Raw genomic sequence first — 15,742 nt, forward strand, 5'->3', positions numbered from 1 at the left:
CGCTCCATGAAATTCATTTCATAAAAATGACACACAGCGACTGGAACGAGGGGATGTTTAACAATCCTGGCCGACTAAATAAGCAAAATTATTTCTTTAATAATCAAAACTGTTGATCGATGTTCTGCCAGCGAACTGCACGGAATCAGATTGTCTTTAAGATTTTTAATTTGTCATTCAGGCAGCATTTCCACGTCTGCGTGTCCACAGCACCGAGTGGAAGTGACCTCCTGCTCTGAGTGTGTGTGTGTATTTGTTTGCATGCATACTTTTGTCAATCAATAGCGGTTGCTGGCAGTCACAAAGATGATGATGGCACCGAGATGTTAGTGTGCCTGACTTGTTCGGCACAAAGAAGCGTGTGTGTGTGTGTGTGTGCATGCATGTGTGTGTGTGTGTGTGCATGTGTGTGTGTGTGTGTGTGCATGCATGCGTGTGTGTGTGTGTGTGTGTGTGTGTGTGCATGCATGCGTGTGTGTGTGTGTGTGTGGAATGGAGGGGTGCTTCTCAAGCAGGGATGTCAGCACTTGAAAAATCAATCACCATCTGGGCTCATTTCATACAAAGGACGGAGGGAGGGGAGGAAAACTCACAAACACACACACAGACACACACATTCGTACTTTGTGCATCTTTCATTTCATGCAAAGACAACAGAGGGCAAAACTGTGCGGCGGCTCCGCGCCCCTCTTGTCTCCTGCCTTTCTGATTTAAGTGAACACTTAACTCCTCGCCCGGACCCCGCTGCTATAAAAGCAGGTGCAATTTTCTCCTCGGGCCCGCACCTCCGCCTCGCCATTTTCAAATCAGAGGTTGCAGCGGCTGAAGCGATCGCGCGACGGAGGAAGGCTGGAGCGGGGAAAGGAGCGTCCTCACCGGGGCACTCCCCGAGCCATTACGGCAGCGCTGTGTGAACGCTGCGCGTCAGGGCCGGCGTGCAAGGTCACCCAAAGCAAACAGGGATAAGAGGAAAGAAAAGCAAAGCCTGGCCCGCCCGAGCTGCGCCTCAGGTCAATGGGTTTGCCTCGCATTCACCAAAGCGCGGCCCTCGACCACCACGCTTTCAGAGACGTTTTCATCCTCGCGCTTTTTTGTGCAAAAAGTGAACGTTTTACACAAACGCGGCGCTTCAAATGCACACAAGCCCAGGGTGCATGCGTGAGGGGTGACACGGTTTTTCTGCGGCGCTGCCTCCTTTCAGTCACACAGCTGTGTGAGAAATACCAGCGGCGGAGGCTGCTGATGCAGCGAAAGCATTTAATACTCGACAAACAGTTATCTAAGCCCATGTCCAATAGCTAGACACCACTGTAATGTGACCTACATACTAAGTGAATAAGATTTTTTGTATGTTGGTTGGGGTGCGGCGGGGGCGCGGGGCGGCGCTTTAGGAGAACTCATTCAAACGTCAGTAATAAGGTGGCAAAATCTGCCTTTTTCGCTCGCCCTTCGCCTGCTTGCAGAGAGAAAGCACAGTGTAATGTAACAGAACATATTGTGCCCTCTAAAGCATTGAACTGTCCCCGCTTTGTTCATCTCCACCCTCTGGAAACAGGACTCGCTCCATTTTTTTGACGAATTAATGAAAAAGCTGGGAGAAAGGTCCCTTATATTTCTCATTTCAATGTTTTCTGGTGTGTGTGTGAGAGAGGCCGAAGCACCGAGCAGACCGAGTATTTATGGTCCACATATGAATAAATGATGTGAATAAACAGCATAGATAAAGGACCAACGTCCTTCTGCTCTACACGTGACGCCCACACGGCCAAAGGTCGCCGCCGCCACAGCGCGTTTAGAGTACGGCCGGAGGATCAACGTCAGAGCGGCTCTGATGGGTCTGGTGCTGGTCCGAGCGTCAGTCTGGTCGACAGAGCAGGTGTCCTTAGCGATGCACCACTGCGCTCTTGGATCTCTGCTTCTCAGAACGGGGGAGGGGGGGGTGGAGGCAAAGGAAGCCACTAAAGGACAGTTGGAGGAAAGAAGGGGGGGGGGGGCAAAGTTAGAGTCTGGTTCTGGCTGTAAATGCAGTCGTGGTTACTGCCGCTCTTTGTTTGTCTGTGTCTATCTGCTGGAATGTGGGGGGTCGCCAAAGTGGAGGTAAGCGGAGCCGTGTGCCTCCGCCTGCCTCCGCCTGCCTCCGCCGACTCTGCTGAAACTTGTTTGAATGCACCTAATTTCTTTGCTCCAGTGCAGCAGACTCCTGCACTCGTTATTTTGGGGATGATCAAAACACTGCGGCGATATCAGAAGATCGGCGGCGAGCCCAGCCGAGGAGAAACTAAGCAGAGGAAGATGTACTTAGTTAAGACCGTGCCTCTGCCCCCCTGCTGGGCTTCAGCTACACGGTACATAAATAACCATTATGAATCACGCTGTTTTGTCTCACCCCGCCGTTTCTCAAACGAGATCCAGTTTCCATTTAGCCGCGGTGGCGATGAGCGAGCCTCCTGCAACGTTTGAACAATCCCACAAAATAAAATGTGTTTATCTAGCCCGCTAACTGGACATTCGGTGGCTCCGACTTTACGTTTCAACTCGTGCCTACGAGAGACGACGTCCGAGAGGTCTGTCGTCGAAGGGACCCGAGAAGCTCGCACGTTTTCCTCTTTGGCGCCGGTTCAGAGGCCGCCGTGGCAGATTACGCAAACTTTACACCGTGGCAAATCCGCCCTTAGACCGTGCATCTTAAACCTTGTAGCAAAAATCAGGCCTCCATTCAGAGACGCTCCTTTGTAGAACTTAAATACATCCCAATGTGTCCATCAACAAAGGCCCCCGTCCTTCCTCCTCGCTCTCCGTGACACTTTAAGTTCGGGATTGTTCGGCAGGCCTGTGGGTGGGATTTTCATTCTCTGCCATTCTTCCTTTATTTTGCTCCTTCCTTTGGAGCATTAGGGCGACCAGCCATTGAACTACAAGCGCTACTATAAAAATTAATCAGGATTAAAATGACCTCACACACAAAATTAAAGTTCCCCAATGTACACAATAAGGGCCTGTATCTTTTTTAAGACATGCTCAGCTTCCTTGGGAACAGGATTGTTTCTTGACAAAGTGGTCTCTGCTCAACAATGAGCACCTTTCAGACACACACAGGGTCTGCCTTTAGAGCTGCAGGGAGAGACGGATTTCACATATCAATCAAAAGGGGGGGTGGGGGGGTCCTCGTTTGGCCAGAGTGGTCCTTCAGAAACCGCGAACGCATCTGAATGGGGGATATGCGTTTCTCTCTTACCACTATTCATAATCACAGAGGACACGGGCGCGGCAGAGAGGGAGGGGATTCCTCTTAACGCCGTTTTTTTTTTGCACTTGTGTTTCCCTGTACGGGGGCGGGGGGGCTGCACAGCTCCTGAGGCTGGCCCTGGTGCACAGACTGTACAATATTAGGGAAAAGTGTCTTTGTGAAGAGGAAACAGTGTTCAGTGTGTGTGCAAGCACACGCATTCAGCCACCCACCGCGCCGGCCGTGCACGCCGCCGCCGCCGCTAATCATGCTGAAAATGAATAAGGTGTCGGAGCAGGTAATTATTAAAACACCTCAACCCACATATAAGCTACACAGAGCACATTAAACACTGTGTCTTATAGTGGGGCTGTTTCTTTGACAGCTCTATTTATGGGCACACCTTAAAGGTCGCGTTATTAGGTCAGCGGCTTCCCCCTCCTGCTCGTATTCAGATCATCTCTGACTCACGCGAGCGCAGACACACTCTGCCTGATTAAACCCGGTCGCTGATGACCCGCTCGTGGTCATGCCCACACCTTTCACCTGTAAGAGCGTTCATTTAAAGGTAGCGCCCTACCCGGACCCGACCCTGTGCAGTCACAATAAGCCTCGACAACCATTCAAAGACAATATCAGTGCAAACATGTCCCCAGAAGGCTGGAGCTCGCGGGGCGTTCCCATCTTAGAGCGGGGCCACCTGAGCGCTCGTCGCATTGTCCCAGATTTGCATTTTTTATAAATCATTTAAGAAAGAAATTCAGAAATGAATGTTAACCCATTTCTTTAAAGCGACGCCCACAGTATGGCGATGAACACAACATCATTGCAGATTAACATTTCAAAACGCAGTCTGTGTTTTCTCCCTTTGATGGATCATCAGAGCACCGACAGGGGAAACCTGGGAGGTTACCGCCCCCCCGCTCGCTCCGCGCCTCGTGGATTACATCATTTCTCTTTGCTCAGACCTCAGTCTGACATTAAAGTGTAAATGAAACAAAGTCTTAGTATTCATGTGGTGCATGTGTGCTATTTTTAAATTGGGGTGCTGTGAAAGTGTGGAATTGGGGACAAGGCAGCCTTGCACCGGGCCGTGACACAGACTTATGTTAAACCTAATTAGATCATGATAATAGCTTTAGGGCCCCAGTGATCAATGCTAGAGGTCTGTGGAGATGAACTTTCCTTAAGTTTCATGCCGCACGCCGGTCGTACTCAATTTTCTCACACACACACACGTTCATGTTTCCATGGCTGCACAGAGCACCGCCTTAAAGCACCTGTGCATTCACGTTTCAAATCTGGCCTCATAACAGATTTATGTGCTCATCACACACACACACACACACACACACGCACACAGCTCAGTGGTGAATGAGCGCATGTGCTATAATAAACCAATCAGTCACTGATGGAGGAAGTGAATCATATCGATCATTACAATGCAGCGCGGCCTGGCACCCACCCAACTGCTGTTACACACAGCAGACCCACAAAAACTCGAACAACCGCAAAGGCCCCGCCCCCAAACCCGCAGGACTGGATTTGATTGGACTGGATAGTGTTTACTGGACCAGGAAGGAGCCGCTAGTCTGCATTTGTGAGGACGCCCTTTGATTGGCTCACGTGACAAATGTGGCTGAGACCATTCGGCGTGAACGAGTCCCTCGTGACTCAATCAAAGACGAATAAAAAAGCGATAAGAGCCCGTCGGCTTTCTCAAAAAGAACGGCCTCTGATTGGTCTTTCTGCAAACTGAGTCACTTCCACCCATAAAGGTTCCCACGGTGGACTCACAGCATCCTTCGCCAGCCACGCCCAAAGTGTCAGAGCTGCCATGGCGGCGCGGAGGTGCTCTGCTGGATTTGACTTCGAGCTTTAATAACATGTAATTAAGATCCTGCTGCAGCAGTACATGGAGCACGCCTGTGATGGGTTCCTTAATAACGGGGAATCATGAAGCCTGTTCGGCATCACCTGAATCCTCCGAGCCGCTCCCATAATGCGATTGTTCAATGCACCCGTAATGCGTCCAAATCACAAAAAAACACTTGCTGATTGGGAGCTGTTTTCCATTAGCAACCTTATGGAGGAGTCTAGTTTACAGCTAACAGACTCCTTGGATCACTCTCGCTGAAGACAAAGAGGATTCCTCACGCCTCCATTACTAACTAATGTAATTTGTGTAATGTAATATTTTAACGTGTCTGCGTCTGCTGACATGCTAGCTAGCTAGCTTGTGATTAGGCTAGATACAGGAAGCTGTGGGAATCCCTGTGCATATCAGCTGAGGTTGTATCAGTTGTTGAATTTCATCGCTCCACCCTAAGTGCTTCGCCCTACGCCGGCTGAGGAGACAGAAGTACTGACTGAAAACGTGTTTGCTTGTATTATTTTCCTGTTGTGCACTCTGTGATTACCGTCAGAGAAAAATTAACCTGCGTATGTGAGCCTCATCGCTTTTTGAATGCCCAAAGTAGTACCGCGCCCTCAGCTGTGGTGTGGGGTTTCTCAGAAAATCAGATGATGGCGACGAGACTTTGTGAGCCACTGCTACCACGCGGCGTTATTTACCCGATACGCCAGCGCTGAAACCAAAGAATAACGTTCGACTGCCGCCGTTTCCCTGAAGGTCCACGTTAGAAATACATGAAACCAGTTCAGGTAAAGTCCAGTACTGGCTGCATACCAGTCGCTAACCAGTGTGTTCACATCAGGAAGGTCTCAGCCATAAAGGGCTGTTGGTCAGGCTGAGGAGCATCTAAGAGCATCCAATCAAACTGCTTCATGTATAACCTTAGGCAGCAGATTGGTTAGCCTGCTGCCATCAAACACATCTGTGTCAACGAGAACGCCGTGACTTGTCAGCCTAAATAACCCGAACCTGGCTGAGGTTGGAGCCAAGCAGCTTCAGAGTGACGGGCCGGTCCCAGCCAGGCCTCTGCATCTACGGCAACAGGAGGACGCACACACAGCGTGAGTTTAAGCCGACCGATGGCCATCTCTGAGTGCTTTGCGTGTTTGTTTTGGTTGCTGTAGTTGCGGTTGGAGAGGAACTCATCACACCTGAAGTGGACGGCAGATGAATAATTTAGCGAGCGGCCGGCGTAGTCCGTGGTCGTCTCTGTGTGCTGATAAAACAAGCCGCCCAGAGGAAGGTGTCCCGGATGATGTAAAGAGCTGCTGAAACCCTCCGACAAATAAAATGATTTAAGAGAGAAACTCCCTGAAAGAAACGGCGTCCCTCGGCTCTGCGCTGAATGCGAGGTGTTAAGCTTTCTGTGGCGACATCTATCTCTCGCCACCACCTTGAGGGCATCTTTTAAGCACAGGAATTTAGCCATTACGTGGCATTAACCTCATTAGAAAACACTCTTTAGCTGCTCCAAGATAAAATTGATTTACAGCTGCCATTTCCACCGCTGCTCTCGATCAATGGTTAAACTATCCCCTTTATGGCCCCGTGCACACTCTCTGCTCTTTTCTCCAGTTTTCTTTAACTGCTCTTTAATTTCATTCCCCCGTCCACTCTTGTCCTTGTGCCAGGTACGCATTCGCTGACAGGAACAGAGCTCGTCTCTGCACCCCAGTGGGACCGTTCTGGACTCACTATCAAATCTCTGGCACAAAGTATTTCTGAGATAAAACAAGTTCATCTCAGCCTGATAAACATCTTGCTGAAGATTTAGCTTAGGGTTGCTGTAGCTGCTGACGGAGTGGCGAGCCTGCGCAGCTGCATGGCCGTGTTTACAGGGATTAAGGTCTAGATGTGCTGGTACAGATTTGGGGTTAGACTGGTCCAAAGTCTGCCACAGACAGGCTTAAATGCTGAGTGTTCTTTGGTTTCTGGCCTTAAACTGTGACTTGAACATCAGCCCTGCTGGGTAGGCGTCTTAAATATAATTATAATAGCACTAATGAACCTGTGTTAGAAATAAAATCTTAGAATTTCACTCACCTAAACTGGAGCTCCGCCTTCTTGGACGGTCTGCTAGTACAGTGACCTCACAGCAGCCATATTATTGGTCACATGTTGTGTTAAAAATGCTCCAACAGCACAAACACGTTGCAGTTAGCTCAGGGGAAGTTGGCAGACAGCTAGCAGCTACAGCCACCTGTGCCACCATGCACCTGTCAGTCAAAGAGGCCACGCCCCTAACATGTAAACTCAGTTTAAACAGCTGAGTGACAGAAACATCCTCCTCTGTAGATGTGCTGTGTATCCGGCTGTAAACGTGTTTATTTCTGCTGGAAAGGAGCCTGTGGGGACCGACTCACTGCTGCCTCTGCTGGATGTCAGAGGAACTGCAGCTTTTGTCACTTTCAGCTCTGGAGTTTGAGACGGCGCTCAAAGCTCCGCATGAAGCTGATCTGTGGACTCATTGCACTGAGACGGGTCTCTGCAGGCGCTTTGATGAGAAGATTTTGAAGCTACATGTTTGAGATGGCACGTCCCACTTTGCTGTGTCCACATGAAGTGGATGTAAGAGGCCGTGTACAGGTTAGCCAAGCAGAAAAGCCACACTCCGTGTGCCCGCGTGGCCCAACGTCGAGGTTTGCCTGCCCACTTCTGACAGCTCAGGTTTATGCGGACGTTTAAGCAAATCACACAACGCTATATTTCTTTGACCGATCGATACGACCACCATTCCAGCTTTCCTTACTTCCCTCCCTCCTCCTTTCTCATCTCCCTCTGTCTGAGAGAATTGATCCGCACGCGTGGAGTGATATCAGCCGGCAGATAGAGCGATACGCCCCGCTCCCTCCCCGGCCCTCCTTTCACCACACTTCTGACACATAAATAAAATATGTGGCCTTTTTGTTTCGATTCACCGCCGTGTTAGTTCTGAGAAAAGAATATGGCGCGCAGGGCTCACACGGAGCTGTTGGTAGACAAGAGGGAGCTGAGAGCCGGCTTGTTGCCATCACTCACTGTTCACAGGCACTCTCCAAAATCCCCTGAACTTTCCGACATACGCATTTGTTAGAGTGACGCAGTCAGAGTCTGAAGAATGGCATCAGAAAATTAATGTGAGCACTAAATTATTCAGACGTTTTTTGCCATAATTCCTGACTTTACAACGGCACACTGCTGCACACACACACACACATCTATATATTCCCAGTCCCATCTGAATTATTGCAGATCCGTTTAGTGTCGGCATCCAAAATTGGCAGAGGAGAGCACGAGAGGTGATGTGAGGAGAGTTCAGCCCCCCACCCCAGCCCCTGTCCCCACTTTAATACCAGCTGAAATAAATCTGCATGTATCGGACCTGCTGTTAACACACCAACGCAACATGTTCCTCTACACCTCGGCTAGATATTCCCGATATGGGGCAAAGGCATTTCCGCAGCTGCACAACAAATATCTGCTAGGTGAACTAACCTCGCATCCTCGGAGCGTCGGGCCGGCCCGACCGGCCTGACCCGACCGGCCTGACCCGACCGGCCTGACCCGACCGGCCTGACCCGCCCCCTCACCTTTATGTCAGGTCACACGCACGGGCGTATTGATGTTATGTAACGCAGGCCGGCCGCGCACCGGCAGAGACGGCTGAGATAGCAGAGGTGCAGAGGACTTGGAGGAACCACGACACCGGCTCACTAACGGGATTACAGAGGAATTATCTGTCGATATGCTCATGCAGTCTCCTCGCATGTCCAGCTGCTCAGCAAGCGACACCATCGTCATTATCACCCCATACACGCAACATCCTAATGGGCTCAGCAGCGACTTCCCCTCCTCTCCATCTTTTCTCTTCTCCTTCCTTCCTTCCTTCCTTCCTTCCTTCCTCCTGCACTTGAGCTTCACTCATTCACACCACACTGCTGCGACCTATAAATACCCAAACCACTCACAGTTATTCCCTCCACCTTCCCCGCCTCACTTCCTCTCCCCTGAAAGCCCTGAGTCACCTCAGACAGTCACCTCAGCAGGTGGGTGGGGGCGCTTTCTTAGACAGCGTGATGGTGACGGTGTGCTCAGCGCCGTAAGCCGGCTTCAGCGCCGATTCTACTCGCCGCTGATCAGGGAGCCCTGCGAGAGACAGAGAGAGAGGAGATGAAAAAGTGCTGAGTCCGCCTCCAGAATCCCCTCCCCAGAAAGGGGGTCCCCCCACCCCCCTGGAAAAAGGAGGGGGGTGAGCTGATGCCCTCACACCTGTGCGGTCACTGACTGCTCGGACAGTCAGAATATAACTTTCTCCGTCCTTCAGCCTCAAACACACAAAGGCTGAAACACATCCAACCCAAGCTTTATTTATCCGAACAATCCAAATGTGACGGCGCTACCCGATCGAGGAAACTTTACTTTTACAGTGTGCTTATGTCAGAAATTCGCATGTAATTAAATTAAAGTCAATTTTGGTTTCTTTTTTAAAAAGTGCTGTTAGTTAAAGTAGAAAGTGAGACTGACGCTGAGGTGGATGATTTTTAAAATATGCGCGTTCACTTCTTTAACTCTGACTGGGCGGGACACTTCAGTACGAGTGGTGGTTTGACCACCATTAGCACAGACTCTGCACAGGCAGCGAGCGCCTCACTCACTCGCACAGCCAGCCGTTAGCTCTATGAGCAGCCTGAAATGTGACAGAAACCTCTCAGCTCAGTCCGTCTCCCATATGAAACACACGTTTCATGTTTGGCTTTTAAACCCAGTTTCAGAACAGTTCACATGTCATCTTAAATAAAATCATAGAGCCCACCATCACTGAGGGACGTCAGACAAAATGTGCTTCCCTGTAACATCACACGGGGCCAGACATGCTAACTCCAACATCACCTCCAATTAAAAATGAAAACGCCACGCCAAACTTCAAAATGCCAATCCTGACCGAAGGGCGGCGTCTCGGCCCTCTGCTGACAGAGTGCACGGAGACGCTGATTCCAACAGGTTCCTTCACTCAGACTGGCTGTAATGTTGTTTCTTCATGGGAGCAAAGATAATGCCGGTGATATGAAGTTACTGATGCTGTAAAGCAAAGCTGCTTCTCGCTCTCAGGTTCAGACCGAAGCCCTGCACATTAAGGCTTTAAAGGAGAAACCAGCTCCTGCATAGAGCTGCAGATCCATATTTCATGCAGCAGATATCCAGGTCATTAAGCAACATTCTGACACCTCTGTTATTTACTACCCCGAGCGCTTTCCTACCTCGTTTAATCAGACTTTACTAAAAGCCGCTGACTCAGAGAGAAACCTTCTTTCTTTCTTTCTCTGTGCTCTGTTTATGTTTATCTCCTCGCTGCGTTCTGCTGCATTCGCCGCCTCCCTCGCCTTCTCTTTGCTTACTTACTCATATCTTTCAAAATGTCTATTTCACACGGGGCTGGGGGGGGGCAGAGACACAGATCACAAAAGAGCAAATAGGGGGGCGAGGGGGATGAGGGGGGTGCTCCCAGCCAGCGGTCAGGTGATAAACTTGTAAGCGCCTCACCAAACGCACAACCTCACACGCCCTCGCCGTCCCTACGCCGATGTGTTAAACAGCCAAGTGCACCGTTTCCTCCTCAGAGGAGGGTTACCTTCGATTTTCTCTGCTGGGAAGGGAGCTGGCAGGGGGGGGGGGGTCAGCTCAATACAAGTTACCTTTAATGGACGAATCAGGACGCAGAGCTTCAGGAGACAAGAAGGGGCAAGTGTGTGTGTGTGTGTGTGGAGGGGGGGGGGAGTGCAGTCGGGGTCAGGGGTCAAGAGCCGACCAACACATACACACAAACAAATGCTCACACACACACACCACCATCCCCACTAAATGAAACTTGGATGTAATATTGTTCTTGTCACCACGGCCATCTGATGACCACACACATACACATGCGCGCACGCACACACACACAGAGCAACAAACAGATACACAAAAGGTGTAGTGAAGCTACACATTCATGTGCACCAGCCTTCCACACATCCCCACCCATTCCCCTTCTCTAGCACACACACAAACACACACACACACACACACACACACACACACACACACACTCTGCAGGATAAGACATGAGGAAATGGATGCCCATGTTTTGTGGGACCACCTGTTCATCCTGGATACAAGTCTGAGAACCCAGTAAGGGTTAACCCTCTTTGTGGGAGGGAGCCAGGAACGTGTGTGTGTGTGTGTGTGTGTGTGTGTGTGTGTGTGTGTGTGTGTGTGTGTGTGTGTGTGAGCGCTGGCACCGCCCCATCTGAAACGTGCCCCATGAGTGGCAGACTGGCTCAGGCTGTCCGGCTGGGAGGGAACAGAGCCCACTGCTGGACCACCTCCCCAGCAACACACACACACACACACGCACACACACACGCGTAATCCTTTCTATGGGGAGCATCTTTGCTCTCCATCACTACCTGCTCGCCAAAGAAAAAGAAAGGAAGAACAAAAGGAGGAGGACAAGTTGGTTTGCGGTCGAGTGTTTGGATCTAATATTAAACTATATAAAAATCAAACCCCACAAATGATTCATGCGTTCACGTGACCCCTGATTCTTTTTCAGCACAATGCATGAAACAAGGCAAAGCACTGGAGATGAGCTCGACCACACGAGTTCTTCAGAGGAAACCGATCCAGCGATCTCACTCAGGTTAGAAGAAAACAGAATCAGGTTTCCTGATTCACGCCTCAAAATTACTCTAAAAACAGGGAAGCATTCAGCTCTGCTTACTCCATCGATAAAGACAAACACAACTAGAGAAATTAGTTTTATATAAAGTCCTCACATCTATACTGTATACACAGGAAAAAGTTATTATCTCTTATTTATTCCATAACTGATTCCAGCATCTTCACACTCTGCTCCACTGCTCATATAAATATAAATATGCTTCTGTCTGTTATCTATTCTGTTACACTCAGAGCAAAGAAATAACCAGAGCCCAGGTCCTTTGTATGCGTCCACATACTTGTCAACAAAGTTGATTCTGATACTGATTAAAAAATAAAAACAGAGGGAGGAAGCCACTCAGCCAGCTGACTGTGGTTAGGACAGGAAGATGGAGGACGAGGGTTAAACTGTCCGCAGTGAAAGCTGAAGGTTTCACAGAGTCTAAAGGTGAGCTGCACGTGAGCAGAGCCGATGGCGAGACCGAGAACAACCGATGACGTGTTTATTTCTATAAAGGCAGAAACAGAGACCTGCAGCAGCCTCGTGAAACATCGGAAACACCAGAAACACCGGAAACACCGGAAACATCGGAACCACCGGAAACATCGGAAACACCGGAAACACCAAAAACACCGGAAACACCGGAAACATCGGAAACACCAGAAACACCGGAAACATCGGAAACACCGGAAACACCAGAAACATCGGAAACATCGGAAACACCAGAAACATCGGAAATACCAGAAACACCAGAAACATCGGAAACATCAGAAATACCAGAAACATCGGAAACACCAGAAACATCGGAAACATCGGAAACATCAGAAACATCGAAAACACCGAAAACATCGGAAACACCAGAAACATCGAAAACACCGGAAACATCAGAAATACCAGAAACATCGGAAACCCCAGAAACACCGGAAACACCAGAAACATCGGAAACATCAGAAACATCGAAAACACCGAAAACATCGGAAACATCAGAAACATCGAAAACACCGGAAACATCGGAAACATCAGAAACATCGAAAACACCGGAAACATTGGAAACATCAGAAATACCAGAAACATCGGAAACCCCAGAAACATCGGAAACACCGGAAACATCAGAAACACCGGAAACATCAGAAACACCAGAAACATCGGAAACACCGGAAACATCAGAAACCCCAGAAACATCAGAAACACCGGAAACATCGGAAACCCCAGAAACATCGGAAACACCGGAAACATCAGAAACACCAGAAACATCAGAAACACCAGAAACATCAGAAACACCGGAAACATTGGAAACCCCAGAAACATCGGAAACACCGGAAACATCAGAAACACCAGAAACATCGGAAACACCGGAAACATCAGAAATACCAGAAACATCGGAAACATCGGAAACACCAGAAACATCGGAAATACCAGAAACACCAGAAACATTGGAAACATCAGAAAAACCAGAAACATCGGAAACACCAGAAACATCGGAAACATCGGAAACACCGAAAACATCGGAAACACCAGAAACATCGGAAACATCAGAAACATCGAAAACATCAGAAACATCGGAAACACCGAAAACATCGGAAACACCAGAAACATCGGAAACATCAGAAACACCAGAAACACCGGAAACACCAGAAATACTGGAAACATCGGAAACCCCAGAAACATCGAAAACACCGGAAACATCAGAAACATCAGAAACATTGGAAACCCCAGAAACATCGGAAACACCGGAAACATCAGAAACACCAGAAACATCAGAAACACCGGAAACATTGGAAACCCCAGAAACATCAGAAACACCGGAAACATTGGAAACCCCAGAAACATCGAAAACACCGGAAACATCAGAAACATCAGAAACATTGGAAACACCAGAAACATCGGAAACACCGGAAACATCAGAAACACCAGAAACATCAGAAACACCGGAAACATTGGAAACCCCAGAAACATCGGAAACACCGGAAACATTGGAAACCCCAGAAACATCAGAAACACCGGAAACATCAGAAACCCCAGAAACATCGGAAACACTGGAAACATCAGAAACACCAGAAACATCAGAAACACCATAAATACCGGAAACATCGGAAACATCGGAAACACCAGAAAAATTTGAAACACTGCAAATATCAAGAACATCAAAAACACGAGAAATATCAGAAACATTAGAAACATGGTCGGTACATCGGGGGAAATGGCGTGCTTGTGGTGTCTACACAAACACAAGACTAACCCAAACTTAACCCCACGAGGTGAAGCCAGCGGGTTACAGGTGTGTGTTGGGGGGGTCCTGCCCACACCAACTGTTTCACACAAACACCTGAAGTATCTGAATCATGAATCTCATCGTTCTCCAAAGTGTCTACAAACCCCCCCACCCCACCCACCACCACCAACAAATAATCACCTCCTCACAGGAAGGCGAGGAGCATAAAAAAACAGCAATCTTGTCTTTAAACTAAAAGGGGAAAATATTTTAAGGGGCAATGAATTTCGTGGAGCTGAATAGGATGTTGGTACATGTTTTACTAAAGGAAATATAATGGCAGACTATTATTAGATCACATTAATCACGAGTGTGCCAAAGGCAGTGACAGCCGTGCTGAAAAGGATTGAAAACGCTGGTAATGGATATAAATTACCCATTGTGTGATAAAAGGATTTTTTCTTCACTAAGAAGGTAAAAAGGAATAAAAACACTACGAGAGCCACTAAACGGTGTGCGTGTGTGTGTGTGTGTGTGTGTGTGCGTGTGTGTGTGTGTACATATTTATCTGTGTGTGTGAGTGTCCTGCTGCCTGCCTGCCTGTGTGTGTGTAACATGTAATAATACAGGGTTATCAGTGCGGGATTAAAATTTTAAGGGAATCAGATAGTGACAGTGAGGCCCTGCGTTTAAAGGCGTCTCTGACAGAAAAGAGCGAAGGATTAAAAACAGATTAAATTGGTTCATAGTGACGGAGATGAAAGGAAGGAAGGAAGGAGGAAGAGCGCGGGGGGAAGGAGAGAGTGCTTTGACAGAGGTCTGTCAGGCTTTTGGCACCGTGATAATGAGTCACATCTCCCATGCACTGTTATTTATCGCCGACTTGGCTCACAAACAAAAGATCAATAATTTTGAGCAAATCTAATGTTGTCCTCAATGCTAATGTGCTCATCCATCACATCTGCCATCTTCACCGAGATGGACTGATTCCCTGTTTATTTGGAGATCAAATGCAATTGTATCACATGTCTCTAATAACAGAGGAAGCCCCCTCCCACGTGAGCGCGTGCGCCTTGGATCGCGGCCATGTATATGTAGTCAAGCCGTCGTGCTCGGGATGTCACGTATGTGTAAATGATAATATATGGAAGGAAAAGGCGATGCGTCGCCACGCATCAATCTTCATTTCTTCCTCAGACCTTGCTTTGTGAAATATGAAGTGTGTCAACGGCCTGTCCCCCCACAACACGGGAGGCGCGCGAAGATCCGTCAAAGCGGCCCGCCTGGCGTGGCGCGGCTCGCCCGCAGCGCAAACGCGCAAGAAGACAGCAGATCCTTCACTGACAACTAGCCCTGGGTGAGACACTTCCCAGCCACCTGAACTCAATCAGGCCCCGGTGGAGGCGGCGTTTGGGTATTTCATTTCATCTCCGTCCCCTTACTCACTCAAGGTGCGTTTGATTTATCTCCCGATGCCACGCGCAGGAACGCAATTCGCATTTGGAATCTAGCGTCGGGGTTCGTTTTCCGGGCGGGATCAAAGGGAAGGCCACTCCGACCGTTGGCTTCGTCTGAGAGTTTCTCTGCTCTCCGTTGGCACGTCGAGCTCACCCGCCGAACGCCGATATCGAGCAGGGCGACGGTGGAGTCGGTGGCAGGTGGAATACGCTAAGCTCCTTCCCTGCTCCCTGGGTGAGGTGTGAGGAGCAA

The 15,742-nt window shown here is 49.0% G+C and overlaps 1 protein-coding gene across 6 annotated transcripts in view; it reads right to left on the reverse strand.

Moving 5' to 3' along the window:
* Positions 1-15,742, reverse strand: part of znf536 (zinc finger protein 536) — a 199,424-nt gene that overhangs the window by 151,846 nt on the left and 31,836 nt on the right. The window contains exon 3 of one of the 6 annotated variants that reach the window (XM_084925557.1): positions 9,159-9,266. The exons of 4 other annotated variants lie outside the window; for them this stretch is intronic. The gene's annotated coding sequence lies outside the window, so the exon portion shown is untranslated. Of the gene's footprint in view, positions 1-9,145; positions 9,267-15,742 lie in introns of all 6 variants that reach the window. One more of the 6 variants, XM_084925565.1, reaches the window with a different exon arrangement.

The sequence above is a fragment of the Perissodus microlepis genome, chromosome 1, assembly GCF_051167445.1.
Source record: "Perissodus microlepis isolate ML-2025 ecotype Zambia chromosome 1, ASM5116744v1, whole genome shotgun sequence".
Lineage (NCBI taxonomy): Eukaryota > Metazoa > Chordata > Actinopteri > Cichliformes > Cichlidae > Perissodus > Perissodus microlepis.